At 43.7% G+C, this 9,427-nt stretch overlaps 1 protein-coding gene across 2 annotated transcripts in view; it reads right to left on the bottom strand.

Moving 5' to 3' along the window:
- The window catches only part of znrf2b (zinc and ring finger 2b), a 51,133-nt gene that overhangs the window by 5,686 nt on the left and 36,020 nt on the right, over positions 1-9,427 (bottom strand). The window lies entirely within an intron of this gene.

Raw genomic sequence — 9,427 nt, 5'->3', positions numbered from 1 at the left:
GATTGGGATTATAGCATGACTCATAACACAACACACAGCCACTGTTGGCAAAACAGAGCTGCAGTAAAATCTAGTGTGTTTAAACCAAAGTGACCATGTGATCTTTCTTAATTAGTGGTTGCGTGAGTGTAAAAGCAGAGACGGCGTGCAGGTTTCTGTTGTACTGTACATTAATATTACAGCGCACCCACACATGTCCATACTGGTTTTGACAGTTCAACAATTATATTTACATAAAAATAAAGGTCATCCTGACAAAACTGTTCAGAGATACCGACAGTGGGGACACATTTCAGTGTTTCTGTTTACTAGGTGTGCACGGTGCTACTCTTATATCTCAGTCAGGACCGTTGTGTTTTGGGAAACACAGCTCTGTCCTTGGTCCTCCCTGTCAGAAGATCTCAGCACAGAACACAGCAGGCATCAGCGGTAATGATATTATTACTGACAGCATTGAAAGAGGTGGAGCTGGGCTGCAAAGTGGCTTGCAGATATGCAACAACTCCTGGTAGGCTAAAACGGCTTAAAAAGCCCAACCTGTGTGAGGTTTACGCAGGAGGGGATCAGCTGATATGGGCAGGCTCTGGGATCAGCTGATCTGCCGGGACTGCGTGGAGCTCGACTTCATGACCTGTTTGAACTGAAGCGTTGCCTGATTTATATAACGTACAAACGCATCGTCCAAAACTTTTAAGATCTTGACACAAGAAATACGGGAACACAAACACATGAGAAGGGTTTTTGGTGGCAATCAGAGGCAACGTGATTAGGATGTGTGTTGCAGGCTGTTCTGGATGATCGTGATGTGTAGAGAGCTAAAGTCATACTGTTCAAGCAGCTGAAATTTCTAGATTTCCCTGAATGCAGCACGACTTTGTCAGAAGCATTTAAATCTTTATCTATCAGTGTTTCCACACTCAGTTTTGTACTGTGGGTAGGAGGCTGCCGGATAGCCTCCACCTCTGCTCGGCGCTCCTTACAGTGTGCGAGGTTACTGTGTGTGTGTTCATGCTATGAATAGCATGGGTCCGGCTCTAGAGTGGAACTCAGCATGTGCACCATTAAACCCATCACCTGCAGCAAAACACGCAGTCATTAGGATTGGCCTTATGTAACAGTGGATTAACCCACATAGGCCTGCAAAAGCCTGTTATTATGGGCAGCAGCACATGGCATCCAGCTCAGCTGAGGGCAAAAGCATCTTTAACACACTGACAGTCTGGGCCGGGCAGCCAGTCAGTGAGAGGTTTGTAATACTCATGCAGATGATGTTTGCTTCAGCTGCAGAGGGCCTCTGTCCTGCCCCATCAGTGAGGCCGCTGTCTGTCTGTGCATCCACATGTATGTTTGTCAATTCTGCATACGCACGCAAAAGAGTGTGGGCGAGCATGAGAAACTAAAATCAAAATGCTGGTAGCTGTCAGTTCTCCCTCTCAGACTCCTGGCAGATGACCTTATTGAATCAATGTGAAAATCCCACGTCACCTTGTTCCTAAGTTATGATGTTCACAAAGATGGTTTCCACCCAATGAGCTCACATTAATACCCCACCAGGCCTTTACAGGTGAGGGGCAAAATCTGCACACCGTGTCGAATCAAAACCGGTAATCTGTTGTTACCATGTCCCTGGGACTGTGATGCACACGACCCCAAAACAGCTGCCCTTCATGTCATATTCCATTAACTGCTGATAGAGCAGGGCGATGTGACCAAAAATATTTATCACGATATACATTTGAAAATTTGTGATGACGATATAACTGACACAAAATACTTTACAGCTCCTCAACTTTATTAGTGCAAAAAACCATCAGTGTGTTTTCACTTAAACAAGCAGCTGTTTTTTATCTGCATTAAAGTTATAAAAACGTAACAGTGCAAACTCCTGTCTGACAGTTTAACCAAAAGGCATTTCCAGTGGAAACTGGCCGACACATCCTCAGCATAACCATGTATAACATCCACAACACTTAAAAAGACCTTATACACACAATACGGTAACATTATGTTGAAGCGCAGTACGTATCACTCCGCGAGGCTCCGCCTACGATAGCCGTAAAGCTCCGACAATCCATCGAGCGGTGCGGCTTCGTAGCTCAGCAAAGTCGTACTGAAACATTTGACAGATTTTCGAGCGCCGTGCACATAAAATGGTTTCGAGGTCAGTAAACACAACCAGAGTTCATACATAAGGCACACGGGGTTATAAGGGGCTCTGTCGACTTTCAGAAAAATCAAAGGATTGGTTTTAAGTGCGCCGTATTTTCCAAACAGCACGGTAATAACGACGGCCCGCTAGCATGCGCTACCAAAAATAGTGCTTTGTTGTGTATCTGAGGGACGAAAGCTAAACCAGTTCCACACCAGTGAAGCTGCAGCATTTTACAAACCAGTTCTGGTTCATGTTTCATTCAACGATCCGCTCTCGACCTTCTCATTCGCTGCCATGCTTTTTCCGCCATGTGCGTATGAAAACAAAGGCACTGCGCATGCGCGTTTTACCCACTTTCTATCGCCATATTTCATTTTCTTATCGTTGCCCAACATTATACCGGTGTTGCCGTGAACGGTATGATATGGCCCAGCCCTAACTGCAGACATACCCTTTGCAAAGAAGTCAAAACGTTCCTCCCAGCTCTTCCTCCTCCAGCATTAACGTCTTTAACTGCAGAACTGTCTATTGTCTTAATATTGGTTTGCACACTAGGATGAACCACAGACTGTATCTAAAGGTTGGAGGCAGCCACCGTGCTATTACCAAGGGGAAATCTCTAGAGCTAAAACATGAGCCGTCGCAGACACAGAACACAGCACAGTTCCTTTAGTGCCACTCAAGAGCGGCTCCTACAGAGAGTGGGTCTCCACAGGGTTAAAATGCATTAAAAAGCATTAGGGCAAAACAGCTAAAACAAGACACGAAAAACACTTCAGCCTCCGAGGATAGTTTCCCCTCTAACATGCACAAGATCCCCAGTTTGAGACTGTGAGGAAACACAAACCCAGATAAACAAGAGAGCTGTGTGAGGAAGGGCACGCAGAGTAAAATCTGTGCCAAATCAAATACGCAGATCCATCCGCCGTGGCAAGGCCTTGGACAAGAGGAGGTGATCAACAGAGCAGCTTTCACTGCACCTCTGAGCTGCAGCTTCTGTCTGTCGGGAGTTTAGAACGAGCAGCTAGCGACAGGGATATGTGCCAAACATAACATCACGATATTTCAGAGGATTCTCACAATAAATTTGGGTGTTATTAATTCGACAGCATAAACACAACAGGCTGCCTTGAAATATTTGATAAAAACTTAAAAACTTATATATGACACATGTAACTTTTAGTGGAATCGTTTATTCAGCAGTGTATTCAAGTATGAAAATAAAAATTCTCCCTCTGTTCTTTGAATTGAAAAAGTCAGCATAAAACATAAATAGTATTACAAAATAAAATCCATCCATCTTCTGCTTATCCGCACCGGGTCACGGGGGCAGCAGCCTAAGCAGAGAAGCTCAGACCTCCCTCTCTCCAGCCACCTCCTCCAGCTTGTCCGGGGGAACACCACGGTGTTCCCAGGCCATCTCTGCAGCGTGCCCTGGGTCTGCCCCGGGGCATCCTCCCTGTGGGACCTGGAGGCATCCTAGTCAGAGGCCCGAACCACCGGTTCCTACAAAATAAAATCCACTACCGAATCTAAAATGTGTGATCCTCAGGAAAGTAGCTGGTCTCACGGTTTGAGGCGCACAGCTCCCACCTGCTGTTAACATAGTGCACAGCCAGACTGAGGTATAGTGTTCTGTTCTGTACCTGCTTTGATATCCAAAATCATTTCCCAAACAGGGAAGTAGCTGCTCTTTTGGGGTTTAAATCTTCGTCTGTAACGCTTCCAGACAGATTTGCCTTCACCTTCACAACTTAAATAACTTTGTGCTGCATGACCCACGTGAGCGCAATCCACTGCTTAATGGGGTGACGTGTTTACGCCATGAAACAGCACATGATGACAGAAGTATATGATGTGAATAATATCATATGGCCCATGCCTACGAGCACTTTCTCTGACAGCGTCATCAGTCTGTCTCACAGCAGGTTAGAAACCAGGACCGAGGTCAACGGAGCATCGCCGGCTTCAGCCAAGCCGCACCTGTCATCTTATAAACATGCAACAGCTGCTGTGCTTGTGCGTCCATGTCTCGAAGCAGCGCCACATACATTTAGGGAGCACAGGTCTGTGTGCATGTATGTGAAAATAAATAGCAGTTCAAGGCCAAACCCCAGCGTGCAGTGACACGAGGCCTTCACCTTTACTCTGTCTCTGCTGTGCTGCTGCTTTCACAAAGACACACTCACAGCATCAGAGAACAGACTGGTTACACTATCGTTACCTGCACCTGCTCGTGTGTGTTTGTGAGTGTGTGTGACATAATGAAGGGTTGTCCTTGAGCGACCAAAAGCAAACAACTGAAAGGAATATAAACATGCTGATTACAGATCTTCACAGTCATGTGACTGTGTGTGAGTGTGTGGTAAGAGTGGAAAGACCTGAACGGCTTATTATTTTCCTAGAAAGGCCACAAACAGCAGGGAGCGGCTGTGATCACTGAGACAAAACCACACAGGGTAATAAGAAACATGGCAAGCTTGGCAGAGCTGCTTTGCTTTTCTTTACTTTTTGATATTTTAATGTCACAACATTAAAATATTCCCTGCTCAGGCTTTAGACCGTGCCTATCACACTGTGATCATTTTAACATCGTATAAAAATGTCATAATAGAATATCACTGCTATAGCAACACCATGCATTTACTTTCCCCAGTCGGTGCAACGAGACAAGCTTGGGCATGTCTGAAAGCAAGAGCCATGTTAGTGCCTAAAAAGGCAGCTTGTTGTGACTCTATGCAGCGATCTCCTAAACGCACCAGGCGATGCCACCAGCTAACAGAAAACAGCAGTGAGCAACAACCAGGCCCCGTCTCACAGTATCCCAGTAGATCACCTCGCAGCTTCATCACCATTTTTCTGGCACCTTCCACTGGAAAAAGATCCCAGTGGAGAGATTATATATCTTATCTGGCCTGGGAATGCTTCGAGATCTCCACTTCCTGAGAGCGAGTGATCATCTGGAATACCCTGCTGCATTTTGAACCCAACTTTGGATCAATGGAAGAAGACGGGTGCATGGACGCATGGCTGTAGGAACAAAGACAGATCGTGTTCATTGTTTGCATTCCTGCGTTAGCTGACAGTGTTCTCCATATTGCAGCAGTCTGCTCAGACAGGGAGCATCACATGACTGAGAGACAGGAAGACAGAGAGGAATCAGTCCCAGCAGAACAGGAAGTGGGCTTACTCAAAGAGGAACTCAACTTGGCCTGAAAGCACTCAGCTGAAAGGGAAACACCGAGCAGTGTTGGTATGAGCTGAAATGTGTTCAGACTTAGAGAGAGAAGAAGTGAGAAACAGGCCTTTGTCAAACAAAGACATGGCATGAACACACCAGAGATGCTGCTGCACTACGCTCACTGCGCTTGATGCATGTTAAACGTCACTACTGTCAGGATCCTGAATCAGGAAATGAAAGTGGGTCATCCATGCTGTGAAACGAGTACGAGATGAGGTTTTGTTGTGTGTAAGAAGAATGCTCTTATAAAACACACACGATCCCTGCTGCTCTCACTACACTTAGGCGTTAGGGCTGGGACAGACTTGCTCACGACCACGATGCACATGCATACAGCCAGGGCGGCAGATCACAGAACAGTCTGCGTGATTAACTTCTGATTTTGCATGACACAAAAATAACTCAGAAGTCTCAATCAAGTCAAATCTCAGCCAAACCGATTTACTCAGGAACAAATAAAAGACTGAAAAAAGCCAAACAATAACATTTTTAAGTTATCTAAGTGACTCATATATCGTGTTTAACCTGAGTAGCGAAAGACGGCGGTGGGTTGTGTTCACAAAAATGATTTAATATGAAGGCAATAGCAGAGTGTTACAGGCATCGCCCTAAAGCATGTAGCCTGATGGGCGGTGTAGTCCGTGCTGCAGGGAGGATGGACTGCCATACCCGTGATGTGTCTGTGAGCGAGGAGGGAGAAAAAGGAGAAAAGTAGGAGCTGTCACGGAGCAGAAACGGGAGCTGGAAGCATGTAAATATAATAATAACCACTGCAGCCAAGAAGAGAGCCTGACGAGCCCAGTTGTAAGTAAGCTATTAAGACTCGACTGTACGCTGTGTTCCTGTTTTCCTCTGAAACAATAAGTTTGGTTGCAGCAGCCTTTCAACGCCTCTCTCTGTCTCTCGCTAGCAAAGTAAAGCTAGTTTTCAGCTACGAGCCCGACATGAACCCGACGTATCAGCCAGAGGTCCCTTTACTACGGTTCAGAGCCGCGGACCTGTTTTATATACGCGCTGAATAGTTTCTATGCGAGATCGCTGCAAAAAGTGCAGCCTTACCTAATGTCCACCTACTGTTACTCATTTATATTAAGATTTTAACATCTAGTTGGTGTTGGTATGGAGAGTAACCTCGTCATAGTAATAAATCACACAGCAATAGTACATTCATGTAGTTGTAAAAAGCATGATAATATATTAAGTAATCCAAAGTATTCAGAATACGTTACTCTTGTTGAGTAACGTAACAGAATACATTACAAAATACATTTTAGGGCATGTAATCTGTAATCTGTAGTCTCTCAAAGTATAATAGGGCTGTGCGATATGACTAAAGTCTCATATCCTGATATAAGACATCTATCGTCCGATAACGATATAAATCACAAAAATGTAACCTTTTCTGTAAACTCTGTGAATCTCGGGCAGCTCGACCTGCATGAAGTGTTTCCAGCTGGGCGTCGTGTACCTGGAGTCGAGTTTTAACCGATGCATGAAACGATACATTTTTAGACATAAGTTGTAACAGCGCCATTTCTTTGTGAGTATTTATTACACGGCGTGCTGCGGGGAAAAGCCTGTTCTAACGTTTGAGTCTAAGGTTTATTTTTTAGCACCTGGCGGCTCTTTTTTACTTCTCATCCGTAAATAATCTGCTCTTTCACGTGATTCAGTTTATTTTAAAAAGTCTCAACAGGATCTTGAGCTTTATTGTGAAAGGTTTATGTGGAACATAAACAAGCGGACACGCGATGGTGTTACCGTCGTGGTTGCTAATCTCAACGCATAAAAAACAGGCGCTTGTCTGTCCGTGGTGTGGTTATATTAAATATAAGAGAAAGAGAGAAGTTTAAGACATTAATAATAACCACAGTGACATCAGAACCATGAAAAAATGTTGCCGTAAACAGTTTATTTTGCGACACCACGAAACAAACAATGTGTAAAAAAGCTGAAGCGTAAAATGAAACGATGTTTTTATATTGTCATCCGATATATATCGTTATATGGAACAGCCCTACTGTATAACATTTCATTTATGCAAATCATTGCATTTTGTTTTTATTGACATTTTAAACAGCACTGGCTTTGCATCATGGGGGGGCAGAGTTTTTTTTGTGGATTCCCATGATCCACTCCTATGGGTTTCTTTTTACTGGTATTTTTATAGTGCCTATCAACTCTTAGCTGTGCATGCTTCACTACAAGCCTCATTAGTGCCTTCTATGAAGCAGTCATGAAGCCATTCAGTTCTTAAGTTGTTATTTATTTAAGAACTTTCTATCTCTAATGGATGCATTGGGGTTCGGTATTTTGCCCAAGGACTTTTTGACATAATGACAGTAAGAGCTGACCTCCGACCTCCAAGCCACATATTTCCATCGTTCCTCTTCATTTTGTATTCTGTTGCTGGGCTAACACACAGAGGCAAACACCATTCACACTGGTTGTCAAATGGTGCTATATAAAAAAACTGAAGTGAACTAGAGGTTAAGTCAGTGGTTCCCAAACCTTTTTTGCTAGGCCCCCTTTTGTTTTACAAGAAAAATGTTCATGTGCAGGTGAAGCCAAAGGGAAGATTTGCTTCATCATATTTTCTAGTCTTTGGCTTGGAAGGAAGTTGGTTTGGAAACATATTTGGCGATGCTTCATCTCCTGCTTTGCGTTTGTGTGGGAGCCCCATCAAAAACCTGTCCATGATGCTAGCAGTGTCCAAGCATTTTACACAACCTAATGCGTTTTTTAAATTTTCATACCGTGCCCCCCCTGCAATGGCTCTGCGCCCACCCTAGGGGGCGGGCCCCACACTTTGGGAACCTCTGGGTTAAGCGATTAAATGATCATTTAAATGTAGGCAATGCTGTTACATAAAGTGAGTTTTCATGTTTATTTTGGAACAGTAATAAGATCCTCTCAGCTCAGAAAACCAAATTAAGAAATCTATCAAAACAGATCACCATTTGCTGACAGTGGCAGCAGAGCACATCTGTCAAATCTGCAGGGAAACATGACTGCATCTCGTAGCTTCCTGTAACTTCACTGTGGGGAGTATTTTACAAGCCCATACTCATGTTTAGCAGAGGAAACAACGAAACATTTCCCCCAGCCACACTAACTGTGGCTGTGATATCCTTAAATACAGAAGAGATCTCTGCTAAATGCAAGGAGAAGCAGCCCTCAGGCAACCACAGCTATGTAGTTTGGGAAATATTACATGAAGATTATACTAAATTTCTCAGACTGCAGGAGGAAGAACCTGTTACATAAGCAGGGAGCTGACTGGCTAATTCATATAAAAGTTTTTTTTAACGTTATACTGATGATCATCTTGAGGATAATTATAAGCCTTCTGGAAGGAAGAGAGTGACGTTATTAAGCTCACATAACTTCAGTTAGGTTCTTTTAGTTATTTCAGTCTGACAGCTCTATTTTGGTTTGGTACAGTTAGTTTAATACACATTTATGTACATGATCATTAGAAGTCAAAGCAAGCATCAGGCTGCAGGAACTCTTGTTTTTTTTATCTATGGGGTGGAAAGGTGATATCTTATAAGCGGCCACCTCAGCTAGGCTTATGCACTTGAATTGTGTGAGGTAAGAAAACAGAATTCAGTTTACTGAATCTGCAGTCTACTGACATCTAGTGGTGACATTTTACGCACTGTAAATTTAAGAATCTCTGGATCTTATTCACGAGTGATGAGAAGCTAGTAGAGAGGTGCTGCATCAGCACGTGTAGCGTTCAGATAGCTGCTCTGCTCTGTGTTGGTACAGGGCATTGAAGATGATAACAGTGGGTGGATTATATTCTTAAACTTAGTTACAGCGCTTTCAGAAAGACATCTACTGTGATAAAGTCTACTCTCCACCGCTGTGTAATCAATTATTGTAAATGTAAATGTTATCAGGAAATGATCAGACAGCAGAGGGTTTTCAGGAAACACTGTTAAATGTTCAGTTTCGATGCCATATGTTAGAACAAGATCTAGAGTGTGATTAAAGTGGTGGGTGGGTTCTTTTACATTTTGAGAGAA

Source organism: Pundamilia nyererei, unplaced genomic scaffold (genome assembly GCF_000239375.1).
Source record: "Pundamilia nyererei isolate P.nyererei 1_Seehausen unplaced genomic scaffold, PunNye1.0 scaffold00164, whole genome shotgun sequence".
NCBI lineage: Eukaryota > Metazoa > Chordata > Actinopteri > Cichliformes > Cichlidae > Pundamilia > Pundamilia nyererei.
Note: the sequence above shows the minus strand (reverse complement) of the source record. Positions and strands in the feature narration are given on the sequence as shown.